The following is a 17,641-nucleotide window of genomic DNA, read 5'->3' on the forward strand; positions in this document are numbered from 1 at the left end:
GTTGGTATTTAATAATCGTTTTCTCTTCTTAAAATCCAACATATTCATATATATATATATATATATATATATATATATATATATATATATATATATATATATATATACTGACGGCACAATCATGCTGAAACATCGGTTCTCGCCAAATCACTGAATTAAAGCAAAGATGAGCCTGGAAAGTACCAGATAGGTGACCATTTGGAAAAGCTAGATGCTGTATAGACCATGCGGAGACTTAGAAATTCCCAGGTTGGTATTTAATTCACTGGAAGAGATACACTCTCGGTCTTTGTTAAGACATGCATCTTGGAGAACGAAAACTCTGTAAAACCTGTTCTCTGTCTTATAGCAGTTATTGCATAGATAAAGATAAGTGGTTGTACCTAAAAGTGTGATTGGTTCTGCACAAAGCCTTCACCACTATAATTGAATCATCTGTGTGGATTTCCAAACAACTTAGTTGTTGTGGCGGAGATCATATATCGAAATCGATGGGAGGGTCCATTATATATATATATTACATACAATGCTTCAAGTAAATTATTTTACCATATATGATTAAAAATGCTTATGTGCATTAAATATAACCATCTTTGAAGTATAAACAGTCGTAAGAAGACTGGATTTAGCATAAAATATCCCAAGAAAAGTTGATATGACAAAAGTACTAAACAAAATCCACCTGGTTGTAAATATTATTTTGCAATACAATGTTTTTTTAGTTGCGTGTTGCTTTGATTTGTTTTGAATTGCATTGTTATGAAGTTTAGTTAGCAGATACACTGATATACGGCTAAGATTATTCAGTACTAAATACTTTCAGGGTAGAACGATAAATTTGTAGCCCTAAAGAAAACAACACTACAGCTTTATTTTAAAACTTTTATTGAAAAAATCAATTTAGGTAACTTGATTATGTAGTAGAGCTGACATCTATTTAATGTAGCCGCCTTCAGCCTCAATCACCACCTCGATACGGGTCTGGAACTGGAAGAGTGCCTTTTCCACAATGCAGATGGAAGCTCAGCGAATACTCAGTGGATGAGGGCGATCAGGCTGGCAGTTTGAGGTAAATCAGGCTCAGTATTTAATGAAAAAATGGGCACAAATTTAGTCATATCCAACTATTAATTTGGCATAAAGCACCCATTCTAATCAACAGGCTATAATTTTTCCCGTTTTTAACGGGTTAAAAGTCTGGTTTAAATTATGGTTGATATTCTGCGCTTATGGCCACATTATAAGTGTAGTTTTAGCATTATTAGACTGGGCTAGTGCTTATGAGAGTTGGAGAAAATATGTAGCTTATTTAAGATGAATAAAATGTTTTCAGATAAAATTGTTATCAACATCTTCAAGAACAGAACATCTAGAATGTACCCACCCCAAGAAAAAGTATCAGGAATACCGATTCAGCCCTGCGCAATGAGAAAGAAACGCAGACATTATCCATACTCCTAAATATCCGCTCCCTTATAGATCTATCAAAAAGTTATATGGTTTACTCGGCATTTGCTGGTTGGCAAATTGAAAAACATTGATAACATCTAAATGAATATTTTTATCAGATTTTGTTTTTGGATAAGGAAATTCCAATTAAATTTTGAAAAGCATTCAGATCTTAATGCTGATTTTGGAATATTTCGGCAAAATGATGCCATCATGAAATATTGGTGATTTTTATTTAAAATACAACTTATGTAACACCGATATTTCAAATTCAATTTCAGTGCATTGCTTGGTTTCATTTTAAATTCTGAATATTTTATTATAAAGTAAGGATAATTTCATTTTTGGTATTACAACTAAACGAATATATATATATATATATATATATATATATATATATATATATATATATATATATATATATAAGTGAAAGTGTCTATGTGTGTCTGTGTACATTTCCATACGCAATAACTTTGTCAATTTTAAGTCTACAGACTCGAAATTTTATATACAGGGTACTGAGATTTGGGAAAATCGATGTGATCGGATTTCGGCCAGAAATTTGGCTGTTAAGGGGTCAAAGTTCAACGATTTGATTTTTAAGAACTCTACCAAACTCTTCCGACAATTTTTGGTATAAACACTTGAAATTTTAGATATAGGTTGCTTGGACATGGATCTAACTTAATAACTTGATTTGAGACCAAAACAATAAACTTTAAAGGGTCATAATAGAGGTCAAAGTTTAAAAAATTGACGGCTATTTTTTTTTTTTTTTTGCTCAACGTACACCTCCAAATACCCGGGCAACGCTGGGATGAAATGCTAGTCTATCTATATATCTATAAAAGTGAACGTCTGTGTGTGTGTGTGTGTGTGTGTGTGTTTGTGTGTGTGTGTGTGTGCGTGTGTGCGTGTGTCCATTTTCCTACGCAATAACTCTATCAATTTTTAGTCTACAGACTCGAAATTTGATATACAAGGTACTTAGATTTGGGAGAATCGATTTGATCGGTTTTTGGCCAGAAATTTGGCGATTAAGGGGTCATAGTTCAACGATTTAACCTTTGAGAACTCTACCAAGCTCCTCCGACAATTTTGGGTCTACACATTTGAAATTTTAGATATCGGTTCGTTCGACATGGATCTAACTTAATAACTTGATTTGAACCCAAAACAATAAATGTTAAGGGGTCATAATAGGGGTCAAAGTTTGAAAAAAAATTGACCGCTTTTTTTTTTTTTGCTCAACATACACCTCCAAATACCCGGGCAACGCCGGGCACCCATGCTAGTATATCTATAAAAGTGAATGTGTCTGTGTGTATGTCTGTGTGTATTTCTGTGTGCCTGTGTGTTTGTCTGTGTACATTTCCTTATGCAATAACTTTGTCACTTTTAAGTCTACAGACTCGAAATTTGATATACAGAGTACTGAGATTTGGAAAAATCTTTGTGATCGGTTTTCGGCCAGAAAGTTGGCTGTTAAGGGGTCAAAGTTCAACGATTTGACTTTTAAGAACTCTACCAAACTCCTCCTTACAATTTTGGGTCTAAACACTTGAAATTTTAGATATAGATTCATTTGGCATGGATCTAACTTAATAACTTGGTTTGAGCCCAAAACAATAAATGTTAAGGGGTCATAATAAGGGTAAAAATTTAAAAAATCAACCCTTTTTTTTTTTTTTTTTTTTTTTGCTCAGCATACACCTCCAAATATCCGGGATTTATACTTGTATAATATGTGCGTAAAAAGTTTGCAGGACATACAATATTGTTCCCATATATATTTATGTATCTATCTATCTTATATATATATATATATAAAAGTGAAAGTGTCTGTCTGTGTATGTGTGTGTGTACATTTCCCTACGCAATAACTCTGTCAATTTTTAGTCTACAGACTCGAAATTTGATATAAAAGGTACTGAGATTTGGGAAAATCGATGTGATCGGTTTTCATCCAGAAATTTGTCGATTAAGGAGTCAAAGTTCAACGATTTGACCTTTGAGAACTCTACCAAACTCCTCCGACAATTTTAGGTCTAAACACATGAAATTTTAAATATAGGTTCCTTGGACATGGATCTAACTATATAACTTGATTTGAATCCAAAACAATAAATGTTAAGGGGTTATAATAGGGGTCAAAGCTTAAAAAAATTAACCTCTGCAGTCTCTAGCAAATTACTCAGACAATTTCTGGTCTAAAGATTTGAAAGTTGGCATAAATGGTATTCAGATATAGGGCAAGCTTTTTAATCGGTTTGGGTCGAAATTTTTTAGTAACCAATATATAAATGTATGTATGTATGCATTTATGTTTGCATCTCTGTCTAAAACTTTCAACAGAGGCGATGGATTTTACCAAAGTTAGTATCGTTTTGAAGTGCGACTTTCAGACGACAAATATTGGAAAATTGGCTAAAAACATTAATATCTTCACCTGGGCACTTTTCTGCAGGGGGGAAGTCGCTTTTTTCGCCGATATTTTTTAAAGTCATCCTCTCCTTTCGATTGTCCAGCCTTGTGTGTGTGGGAGGCGAGTTATCCAATATTCCTGATAATATATATATATATTTACTATCAGGGAAACCGACGTTGCCCAGAATTGAATGATGATCGACGAATATTTCACATTTCCATATTTTTATTGCCATCAAAATCTGTGACAATCAATTGATTGCCTTCTCTAGTTGGGGACCCACCACAATACATCAGAAGGAAGTTTCACATGCTTCTCCACTGTGACTTAGAGCACAATACATTACAATTTACATTGCACTGTAGAGAATCTGCCGTTGATCTTCTCGAATTATTTTAATATATAATGGCTTGAATTTTTTTTTTTTTACATGAAGGTCACTACTTATCAAGGCCCAGAAGTCACTCGCGGATAAGGGTTATTGTGTGTACAGTAATCAATGAGGTAGTGTTGTATTGTTCGTTAGTATTGGAGATTTTATAAAGTGTCATTACTTAAGGGGGCGGTTCATCAGGAATTTGTTTATGTTGGACTTGAAGACATCCAAGTTGAAGTCAGGAGGGAAACAGGCAAGCAGCAGAGAGTTCCACAGGCGTGCAGTTCCAAAAAGAAGCTTTGTTTTGGTTTAGGCACTGATAAAGAGTGGGGAAATTATTGACAGTGGTTTCAGCTAGATGGGTGTTTTTCAAGAAAGTTTGGAGAGGGAGGACCAGAGATTGGAGCTCAGACGAGCACTTGCCATGGAAATAACGATAAAACAAAGATATGCTTGCAACATCTGTTCTGTGGGAGAGAGGTTGCAGGGAAGAGAAAAGGGCATCCCCCAATAAACCACGAAGTCTATTTTGTACTCTGTCAAGGCAGGATAGGCTGTTTTCAGCAGCTCCTGCCCAGATGTGGCAGCAGTACTCCATCCTTCGACGTACTTGGCTTTTATATAGATAGAGAATTGCATCATTAGTGAGATATCTTCTGGAGCGGTAGAAGGATCCCACCATTTTCCCAGTGACCTTGGCAACAGACTTGATGTACATGTTCCATTTCAGATCAGGAGTAAAGGTCAAACCCAGAAGCTTATTAAAACATTGGGCCTCCCCTAGACGAGAGCCATCCATTTTAGTTGATGCCAGATGGGGATCAGAGCGTTTATGATGTAAAGATAGGAGCTTGGTTTTAGATGCATTAAAGGTAACCAGCAACCTCTTCCCCCCACTGTACCACGCGCTCAAGATCAGAGGAGAGAGAACTTGAGAGAACATTGTCATTTACGGCCTTTGATGTGTTACTATAGATGGTCGTATTATCAGCATAGATGTCAACGAATGATTTAAGTATGTGTTTTGGGAGATCATTGATGTAGATCAGGAAGAGAGTTGAGCCTAGGATGGACTCCTGAGGGACTCCAGCATTAATACTTCAGGCCTTTAATTTCTGCCCATCAACCACTACTCTTATGAGCCTATCAGAGAGAAATGCTTTAATGATTGAGAAAACATTTCCAGTTATACCATAGCTGGAAATCTTGTGAAGTAGGCCTTTATTCCATACCTTATCGAAGGCCTTTGATATGTCAAGAGCAATTGTCCTAGAAATGAAGCCTTTGTCGAGAGATTCACTAATCCTATGAGATATAACTGTTAGCACATCTGCTGTAGATCTAGTAGAATGGAAACTATATTGTGTGTCACTAAGAAGGTTATTTCTGCTGAGGTGATTGACTATTTCCAGCAATTTACTCATGACACACAAGAGACTTATTGGTCTATACTGAGAGGGAGATGACTTATCACCTGAATTCTTAAATACAAGGCATACTGATGAGAGTTTCCAGGGTGTTGGAAAGCACTTCTCCTTAAGGCAACGCTTAAACAGTTTTGTAAGTATTGGGGCAAGTTCTGGTTGAAGCTTTTTTAACACTATAATTGGGATACCATCAGGGTCAGTTGCTTTACTGGAATCTAGGTTCTTGATTAGCTTGGCAACCTCACGCACAGATATTTGTATGTTACCTAGCATGTTGTGTGTTATGGGAGGAAATATGGGGAGTTGATAGCCTTCGTTTCATAGGGTAGAATTTGCTGCAAAGTTTTTAGCAAATAGTTTGGCCTTGTCTGATGCTGACGAGATGACCTCTGGTCCATTGATAATGGTTGGGATAGAATGCATGGTTCTGTTCAGGATCCTATTTGTTATTTGCTAAAACTGGTGGGAACCAAGCCGCTGCTCAGCTCCTTTGGATTTAATGGACTGAGCATATGGCTCTCTTGCATTTTTATTACTCTTTTACAGTGGTTGCTGGCGTTCCTGAAAGCAGCTTTAATCTCAGTGCATCTATTACGTTGATAGCTATGGAAAAAGTGATTTCTGTGCGTGATGGCAACAGCACATTCTGGGGAGAACCATGGCTGGCTGTTAGGTTTTTGTTGGAATTTTTTGGATGGTATGAATCGGTCTATGCCTAAAATTAACGATTCGGTCAGGTCTGATACTATAGAGGACGCACCCTTTTTAAACATGGAATGGAGAGGTAGATCAGATATAAATGTACGGAAGCTATCCTAGTCAGCCATAGAGTATTGGTATACAGTATGGTGGAGAGTATGCTGTATGTATTGTATACAGTATGCTGAAGACTTATTACATTTCATTTTTCTCTTAACTGATACAACGGATTGGTCGGAGGATCCCAGAGGAGATAGAACAGAACATGAACATAGCTCAGGGGAAGTTGAGAGAAAAAAGGTCTAGAAGGCTTGAATACTGACCAGTAGTATCAGACACACACGGGCTTGAATTAAAGTTTAAAATGCAAAGTCAATATCATCATTCAATTGTGCCCCAAACAAGAACATTCATTTCAAACGCGTCTCTGTCATATCAAAGAACCTACTGTTGATTTTATATGTCTAGCTTTCTGCTTATGCAGTGATAATGGCTTGAATTTTAGTTTAAAATGAAAAAGTCAAGTACCATGTTGAAATTGTGCTTTAAACAGAAACATTTATTTCGAACGCGCCCCTGTCATATGAACGGACCTACTCTTGATTTTTATATACCAGGCCTCTTTGTTTGCGCTATTATAAAACTTCTCGAACGAACTTGTGATGTTAGGCAGTATAAGATGTTAACTTTGGTCCAAATCGTCTGTTCCTTCTTTTATCAGATTTTTTCGATTATTAATCGTCAGTACTTATCGAAGATATTCCCATAAAAAAACTATCTAAAACACAAATACATAAAGTCCATTTGTATGAAATTTCATAAAAATCGTTTTGTAGTCCATAGGGCAAGAACTCACACACACACACACAGACAAAGTTGCTTTTATAATATATATATATATATATATATATATATATATATATATGTGGAACGAGGAAGAAGCCAGAGATCAACCACGTTGTGTGACACGTCCACGTTCATGACCACCGACACGTACACATACATGGACACGGGACTCTCGATGCGCAACGATAGCTAAGGCAGCTGTGATGATAAAGACGACCAGATGCATGGGTGGCAGGAATGAAGGTGGGAGCAGAGTAAGGAGGGCAACAGAGATAAGGGCAGCAGCCCTAGGCGACAGAGCTGTACATTCTGATGCCTGCACAAACCATACAACAAGTTCAAGCAGCAATCTGGACTACCACGAGGTAACGAGTCGCTGTTCGCAAAGCCCTCAAACACTTAAATGTGCTTCCTACCCACACCACCAGACTGAGGAAACTGCTTGACTGCTGGCAGAAAAGGATACCAGACACAGAAGTCCTTATTCGTGCTAGACTCCCAAGCATCCCCACTATCCTGATGAAGGTTCAGCTTTGCTTGGCTGGTCATTTAGCCTGCATGCCAGACTACAGACCACCCAAGAAGCTTCTGTTTGCTGAGCTCCAGCATGGCAAGCGCTCCCATGGCGGTCAGAGGAAACGATTTAAAGACACTCTGAAGGCATCACTGGGAGGAAACAGCTTTAGATAGAGCGAAGTGGTGGGTCGCTGTTCGTGATGGTGCCTGCAAATATGAAAGTAACTGAAAAGTTGCTGCAGAGAAGCGCAGAAAGGACACGAAGGACAATGTTTTGAAGTCCTCGATGTCTTCTATCATTCCCTGTTCTTACTGCAGCAGAACCTTTCAAGTAAAGATTGGGCTTATTAACCATATCCGCACTCACCGATGATGACTCCCCCCACGCTACCCTACAGGATGATAAGATGGTCCTCGTTGTTCCAACGGACGAACAACACACACACACAAACACACACACACACATATATATATATATATATATATATATATATATATATATATATATATATATATATATATATATATACAACTCTCTGGTCGATTTCGACGTATGAGGTTCCAATAACTTATTGTTTAACTTCATTTATGCTTCAGGAGATATTTAAGTTCTGCAAGAGACTTAGAAACGAGTCCACACATAGTAAAAGTATGTGGATTCAGTGATGCGGTTAATCGTATGGCTGTTGACCATTTAGCTCTTTCCCTTTTTTCACACAGATGATTCAAACTGTCAGAATGAAAACGGCGAAGATGCTCAAAACAATATGATTTCCACTCTTCCTCATTCTGAAGACTGCTGTGTGCGATACCAATTGAAGATAAATTGCTCATTAACTTGTCTTTTTACCGGAGTAATGGTCACCTCACATTCCTTTTCCCTCTGTCCAACTGACTGTACATTAGGATTTTTAGTATCCTGTCATCAGACATTCTCAGAACATGACCAGTCCACTGCATTTGGCACTGAATAAGGAATGACTCAATGCCAGAAATATTTCACTTTGTGAAAAGGTCAGTGTCTGATACTCTGTCTCAAAGGGTAATGCCACAGATTAAGCAAAGACAGCTTTTATGAAATACATCAAATTGGTGAATATGATGCCTGAATGGAGTCCAAGACTCAGAGCCGTGCATGAGGATAGAAATAACAACAGCCCGGTATACCATGATTTTTGTGTCCAGTTCATTACCTCGTTCATTCCACAAACATTGACGAAGCTTTCCAAAGGCGCAAGTAATCAAGAAATCAAGAAATCTCGGGACCCACTGTGATTAACTTTAGAGCCCAGATAAGGAAACAACTTGACATAGTTTAGTGTTTTATCATACACCTTCAATTGTCTTTCAGGAAATCTGTGTTCTGGTGCGTTCTGTCTTACACCTTTGGCTTGCTTTGGAGTTGGGCAAGGTTGATGCACTATTTCTGTCTTTTAAATGCTGATTGTAAGACGAAATGCTTTACATGTTGTCGCGAATCAATCAAGGAGGAAGTGTGTTGCTACAAGAGCAGCGTCGTCAGCAAAGAGTAAATTATTTCAGTATGAAGACGAGTCCTGGCTTTGAACCGCTGCTGCTTTAATAGCCTACCTGATGACTGGAATTAAAACTTGACGCCAGTTTCAACATCACTGCATGCATATCTCAACATGAGGGAAAAGAATAGAGCAAAAAGCACAGGTGCCATAACACACCCCTGTTTGGTCCGATTCGTAACGTTAAAGGCATCTGACATCATGTCATTTGACACAACACACACACACATATCTATCTATCTATCTATCTATCTATCTATCTATCTGTATATATGAGGTGCCTTCAATAAGTTTCCAGACTTGTTTCGTATGGGCATTTTTATTGATAGTACACAGATGAAACTAGTCCCCTTCAAAATAATGTCCTCCAGTTGTAATGCACTTGTTGTATCGTTCAACAACTTCTGGAAAGTCCTATTGAAGTCCTCTTGTGTGAGCGTGTCAATCACCCTCATCACAGCCATTTTCATCTCCTCAATTATTTCATAACAACAGCCTCTAAGATTTTTCTTCAGCTTAGGGAATAAGCAAATGTCATAGGGAGCAAGGTCTGGATTATAGAGAGGGTGAGGGACTGTCTTGATGCCCATATTGGTCAAATAATCTGTGACAAAGATGGAGCTGTGGACTGGTGCATTTGTGCAAATCTTTTGCATTTTCAGTTTCTCATGAATAATTGTGTGCACAGTTCCCACACTGACATCAAACTGTGAACTTATTGTCACACGACGGTCCTTATCCATGAAATTCTTTATTTGGCCAACCAACTCTGGTGTTCTGACTTCCTTACTCCTCCCACACCTCTCATCATCCCTCACGAACTCCTTTCCTCCCTTGAATCTCTTATGTCACTCAAAAACTTATGCTCGAATCAGGCAAGATGGTTCAAAAGCAATCTGAAGCACTTCACACGTTTCTGAGTAATTTTTTCCAAGTTTTAAACAGAATTTTATTGCATATTGTTCTTCTAAAGTCTTCTCACGTCCAAATTGCATTTTTGAAATTTATTAGAAGTGACAATCAGGTGTTTGTATGGTGTATTCCAATTTCTGCTGTAACTGTTCATTGAAGCTGAAATCATAAAAATTGGTCAGTCATCTCATCGCAATAATGTATCGCAATAATATATTGAATTTTTAAGAGTCTGCGACAATTTTAAATGCCTGCATAAAAAATGTCTGGAAACTTAAGACACCTTATATACATATATATATATCTATATATATATCTATATATATATATATATATATATATATATGTGTGTGTGTGTGTGTGTGTGCGTGTGTGTGTGTATGTATACAGTGCTGCACTCATTTTTATGCTGATCTCAGAAAGGTTCAATTTTGATTTACTGCATAAGTACAATTTTTTCGTCACTTTATTTAGCATATATTTTTTTGATTGTTCTTATGCCAGTGAATGATTTATCAGCATTATATATATATATATATATATATATATATATATATATATATATATATATAAAATAACAAAAAGTCACATCGGTCAAGATACAATATAAGTGTGATACTGTTACATGATAAGGGCTGTCCCCTTTTCATGTAAGTATAAAAATAGAGAGATTTAGTTAAAATGAAAATGAAATAGAATAGACGAAATTCGAACCTCGTAATTTAGGTTTAGAAATAGATTACGAGAGAGAATTAGAAAATGGAATGTAAAAACAAACCATTGTTTAGCTTAGAGATAAAATAGTTTTAAGAAAAGGAATGCAACTATAGGATAATTTAATAAACATGTTTGTAACATATTGGAAATATAGGTTACTGGAAATATAGGTTAAAATTCCTTTTGTAAACAAAAGGAAAAGTTTTGGACACGCATTTTCAGAACACGTGAAAGAAGACACATGTTTTAACATGTGTATGACGTCATGGAAAATGGGAAGTTCTCGATATAGTTAGAAACTTTAGAGTTAGACAGAGAGAGTCTGAGGACGACAGACGACAGTCTGGAGTCGAGAGATGGGAGTCGAACGTCTGGAAGCGAGACGGTCACCTTTGAAACATAGAATGTAAAACTTTGAATTCCTGACTAAGAAAGCCACAGACCGGTCGAAGAAGAAATAAACATATCATCATGTGTTTTTATAAACGTCGTCTTTGTGTTGTAATTCTACCAAAAGGTAAAGTGAAATTGTCATTATATGTCTTATATATCCTGTGTTTTAAAATGTCTTCACATACACAATGTCTCTACATCTCATATCTACAATGTGAACACTAAGACTGTCTCAACACTGTCTCCTCACTCTAAAACCTTCTACTTCACTTCTAAGTATGAACATTTTATATATATGAATCTCTTCATAACACGAACACAGAACGCAACATCTCTCTTAATAAGACTCTCTAAGACTCACTTTTAATAAAACTTCCTAACAACGAACAATAACACCAACAAAAAGAATAATCATCATAATAATAATGAAAACTCATAAATATAACAATACATTATTAATTCGGATAGGTTTTATCGCTAAAAGATCGCACTCTCGAGCTATCTCAATTAATTTTGTGTTATATTCATATTTGAATACAAAATTGGAAATTTTTTATTTACAAATCGAGCTGAGGCATTTGGACGTTGTCAAAACATCGTTAATTCATTACCCACACAGCAATAGTGCAATAGTGCAATAGCGAGAAGCCTTGACTGTCATTTGGGTAGTCGAGTTTCGATCCTAGCTTGAGGCTGTTGCCTGTCTATCCACATTGATGAGCTGTTAAACAGCGAAACAGTATTGTATGTGAATGAATGTACACGTGTATATATACACACTTATATGCATATGTTGCTTTATTTTCCCATTTATTTCTAAACATGTATATCCTCAAATTTTCAAAAAGGACAAAAAAGAAGTATCACTTATATGGGCACCTTATTTCTACTTATCATGAGAGGAAAATTTAACTTAAGTTCTACTGGAATAGTCTGTACTACTTTTTCTAAGTAGAAACTTAATGTATTTGTGTTTTATCTTTTATGTATTTATTTTGGTTTAATACAAAGTATGATATGGCAATATCTGGTATAGTACCCAGGTGCAAGGTTACCTGACTCGGCATGAGAGCCCCATACATTTTGATTAAGAGAGCTTTTTATATTAAGAATACAAGTTGATTTATCTATAATTTCAAATTTTATTTTAGTGCATTGCTTCTTTAAAAAAAAAATAGAATAATTTTTATTTTTGATAATCTAACTATTTGTCCATCTATATCATAACCAGAGCCTTTGTTAAGGCCTTTCCTGACTTGGGAAACGCCACCAACAAATAACATGCCAGAAGACAGAAAGGATTAATTCTGCTTGATCTTTGTTCCAACTCATTTTAATATGTTCACACGTTTAGTGCTCCTTTCGAACTTTTGACTTCTCTCAATCACTATCTATTTGAGCCATATGACGTCACATCCGTTTCTATCAATTCTTACAATCGTGCCAAAACTCGAGTTCACCAAGTTGATTCTAACTGGATTATCATATCCTGTTATTTTCAACTAACCAAATGAGTTTGCTCACCAAATATCTAACAGCAGTATTCATTTTCACTACAGGTGTGGAGATATATTTGCAATATGAGGCCAAGGAATTAAAAAAAAACTGTTAATGTAGTGGTGTTCTTAAATAGACTACTTGTTGATGCTATAAAATGGCAAATAGCATTAATAAATCAAAACGAATTGAAACAAATTTATTATTCTTAAATTATTTCAAATCTTAAAAATAAAATAATTATTTAAATGTTGTAACCTTCTTTTTAATGTATTCTTCACTGCTGTATTGCCTTTCTTTAATCCATAAGGGTAGATTATTCTTGTTCCATCAGTCATGACTGCTTAGAAGTCTTAATATTAGGTTGGTGCAAAAATAATATCGTTTTATATATATATATATATATATATATATATATATATATATATATATATATATAAGTTGAACATAAAAAAACGACATTATTTTTGCACCAGCATAATAATTCTTAATTGTATTCCTATTATCGCCTTCCTGGACTTGTAATGTAGTACACGCGTTTACTACTTAAAGATGGGCACTGTCTGCGGAATAATAACTAAAAGGCAGTCAACTAGCGTTTATGCATTGTTCACAACTTCCGCTCGTTCGAACACTCTAGATTGTCTAATGTATTCTTCTGAATTAGGCATTTAGTAGTTAACATGTAGACACCTGGACCCACACATTGTATCGATAATACGTCACACGGAACATAGGACAAGAAATAGCTTGACTACCTTTTTTTGTAACAACGACCTTTATTTCCTCATTCTCCCGCCACGCATGACTTCTCGTTACGTTTAGGAGTGAATCTTGTACCATTTTCGAGTTATTTAATGCCAATTCAGTAATTTTGGTAAAAGTCTTTATGCGCCAAGTTCTTTATTTGTATTGGGACCATTAATTGGAATTGGGAATTGGAAAAATTGGAAGATTTCCGATGCCCGAAACGATTCTTTTAACTGTCTTTTTTATTTGATTTTGTTCAAACCAAAATCTTCCATTGCTGGTAATAATGATAAAATGATAAATATTTATTGATTTTAAATTACCAGTTAAACTAAAATCAATAGATCATCCTCCACAAATGTATTTTGACGTTTAGTTAAATATCTGCATATTTAACATGTTTTTGTTTGTTTGTTTTTTTACGAAAATCGGAGGAAATAACAATCTTATAGTTAAATAAGAGATTTTTAAAGAATCGGAAACAGAATCGGTAATTGTATCGGAATCCGAAAGTTAGCACAGAATCGGTAATTGTATTGGAATCGGGAAAAATACTGGAATCGTCCCATTATTATTCTTTATATCTTCAAATATTTATTCATTATGTTTGGTTTAATTGTTTTGTTTTACGACATACCAACCCTTTTCGAGTGTTTTAATACAGAATTTGGTAATTTTGGTAAAGCTATATGCTTCAAGTTAGAGGGAAATTGTTATTTTTCTTTTTGACTTTGCTGAACATGATTGAGTTTTGCAATGGGAAGAGGAAAAACAATAATATCAATGTTTTATTGGTGCATTTTAGATCGGAATGCCGGTATCTTCAGACAGTAGACATATCTGTATTAAGTTCTGCTCCAGTTCATAATTCCTGAAAAGCAAAAAAAAAGAAAAAATAAAGAAAAAGAAAAATGTTTCGTATCCACCATATTTAAAAACCAATACCACTTTTGCCACAATTATTTCTTTCTTGTTGAGATATCATTTCTTCCAGCCAGGAGAGATAACATCTTCAAAATGATATGCAATTACCAGCAGACTAGCTTTTTTTTTTAGAAAAAGTAGGAAAGAACACTTCTTGAACAGACTGACTTGAATAGCAGACACAATAGGAATTGGGGCATTCTAGTATTCATACTTGCTTGACTTGTTATCCAATATAAGCATATATCAGATAGTATTTAAAAACATACACAGTATATATATATATATATATATATATATATATATATATAGTAGTAGTAAGTTATAAAATATATACGACGATTAAGCTACATAGAATATTCCGCGTTTCATCCATGCTAGGATTCATCAGGCTTATGAATCCTAGTGTGGATGAAACGCGGAATATTCTGTGTAGCTTAATCGCCATATATATTTTATAGCTTACTACCTAGCTCTACCTACGTATTGAGCTCTGTTGAAATAAATACTTAAATTTTACGCATAAATTGATACTTTCGTATATTAATTTATATGATTAAATAAAGTAGTTATATATATATATATATATATATATATATATATATATATATATATATATATATATATTTCTTTTTTTCTCTCTACTTATTTCTATCTCTAACCCATATTAATTTTCTTATAAATTTTAAATCCAGACCTTTTATTTCAATTTTTCAGATTCATCTGCCTTACTTTTAATGCTAGGTTTAAATTCAATAAAAACCCTCCAAAATTTGCTGATGAGGAGACCTTGCTTACCAAAAAACTATATATAATTATTCTACATAACTTGATGTATACCACAATAAAAAGCATTGTTTTCCGAAACGATCGTACAGATAATTGATTTTTGTTGTTGTTCCTTCTTATGAAACGGATTTTCAATTTAATTAAAATTTGATTTTTAAATTTTAAATTATAAATCACATTACTTAATATATATATATATATATATATATATATATATATATATATATATATATATATATAGTCATCCACATACAGTACTGTTTCGCTGTTTCACAGCTCATCAGTGCGGCTAGACAGGCAACTACCTCAAGCCAGGATTGAAACCCGACCGTTTATACGGCAGTCAAGGCTTCTAACCATTACGCTATTGGCGGCTGCTTGAACGAGTAGTGAGTTTAACGATGCTTTGATATCGTCCGAAATACCTATATATATATATATATTGCAAAATTGCAAATGAAGCAAAAGGTAGCTTCGTAGCTGGGTTTGAATCTCATGACCAGCAGGAAAAGGCTAATTATTGTTTGATTATAATTATCAAGCCTCTTTAAGAATACTTAAGGATGGGCACTATTTGTGGAACAATTAAAAAGGCATTCAACAAGCATTTATGCAATGTTCATAACTTCCGATCATTCGAACACTCTAGATTGTTTAATGTTTTCACCCGAATTCGGCGTTTACTAGTTCTTAATTTCCTGCATTTCTGTCGCAATTGTTTGGTGGTCCTGTAGCTTCATGGCAGGGTTCAAATCTCATGACTGGCGGGAATTGTCACTCCTTACACTGATGATTACGTAAGCATGAAACACCAGTGTCTGTAGGTATAAAGAGTAACTATTGTTTAATTATATATCTTTCTTTCTTTACTCCTATAAATTTTTTCTGTGTGTGTATTAATATTCATATTAAAAAAAAACACATTTTTATTTTTATTTTAAAAGAAAATACAACTTCTTCTTTTTCTTCATTGTGGAATTGCATTCACTGGCAAAAGATCTAGCTAATTTGCATATTCTTTTACACATTCATTTTAATTAATTTCCTATTAGCTTTTTCGGTTTTCTTATGGGATGATCACCTTTAGTTAACTATTAGATGTAATTATATCCATGCAGATATTCTACATGATTTATACTTGCATAATATTTGCGTAAAAAGTTTATAGTAAACACAAAACGGGTTTCCATATATATTTATATATACGTATATAGTTTTGTTTAAAAAATTTTGCCTACCAAACTCCTCCTAGAGTTTTTGGTCTATAGACATGGAGCTTCATATATAAGGTATTTGAATCAACGCAAAACTTTATATTTGGATTTTGGTACAAAAGTGTGAAAATTCGTACAAAAGTGTGAAAATTTTAAAAATGAACTTTGCCAGGTGAAGTTCGAACGCTGGCATTACGAATATGTATGCATAACGTAGTAGCTATTTGTTCTTGTTTTAATTTTTAGCCTTGCAGCAAACATGTCTTCATAGCTCAGTCATTAACGGCAGAGGCAAAAATAAATTATAAGCTAAACGTTTTGGTTTTGATGCTCGTTTTTTCTAACTTTTTAAATCATTACTATATCAAATATAATATAATAATATATACGAAATCTGCATTAATCAAAATATCACATTTAAGCGTATTTTACGACTGATAAAAATGTGATAGCTATATTTATGAAGTATTTTATTTAGTAATTATGCATTACAGTGTCTGTTCAGAGTATTTTGGTTTCATCTGGTTATGCCGGGTTTGGCGTAGAATGAACGAACAAACGAAATGGTATTCAGCGTAGGTTGGTTGAACCGGCTTCCTCCGAAGATAGAAGCTCTGAGGAATATCAAATTCACAAGCGGTTTCCAGTCGTGTGTATATCTTGGTCAGGGGTTAGGGTTAGGTTAGGGTTGATGTTGACGTTAAGTTTTTGCAGTTCTTACAGAATTGTGTTGACGTCCTGCTGCACACAGTCTCTGTTATTTTCAAATGTAGTTTTGGGACTGTTTGTTTGTTTGTTTGTTTTTTGTGTGTGTTTTTTAAATGAATATACTCGTTGAACTCTAAAAATATAAAATGGGCAAAAGTAAGTTTACTTGGGATCAGGAATTAAAAGAAACAAAACTAATTCTTGGCTTTTGGCATGGAATAATAGTGTAGTATCTGTTCTGTTCTCAGTCAGTGAAGGAGAAAACTTTCTAAACCTAGAAAATTATTTTTGCCCTCATTCAGTGTTCTATTTTTGGGACTGGATTTTCTGCACATAAAAAAAATCGACCTTGTGCCTAACTCTGCCCTCGAGGAGAGGCAAGTAAATTAGGAAATAAAAATACTGTCAGCTGATCATTACAAGCTAAAACTGAATCAACATGGCTGTTACTTGTACGCCTG

The sequence above is a fragment of the Euprymna scolopes genome, chromosome 13 (genome assembly GCF_053919585.1).
Source record: "Euprymna scolopes isolate OS-2025 chromosome 13, ASM5391958v1, whole genome shotgun sequence".
In the NCBI taxonomy this organism is placed as follows: Eukaryota; Metazoa; Mollusca; class Cephalopoda; order Sepiida; family Sepiolidae; genus Euprymna; species Euprymna scolopes.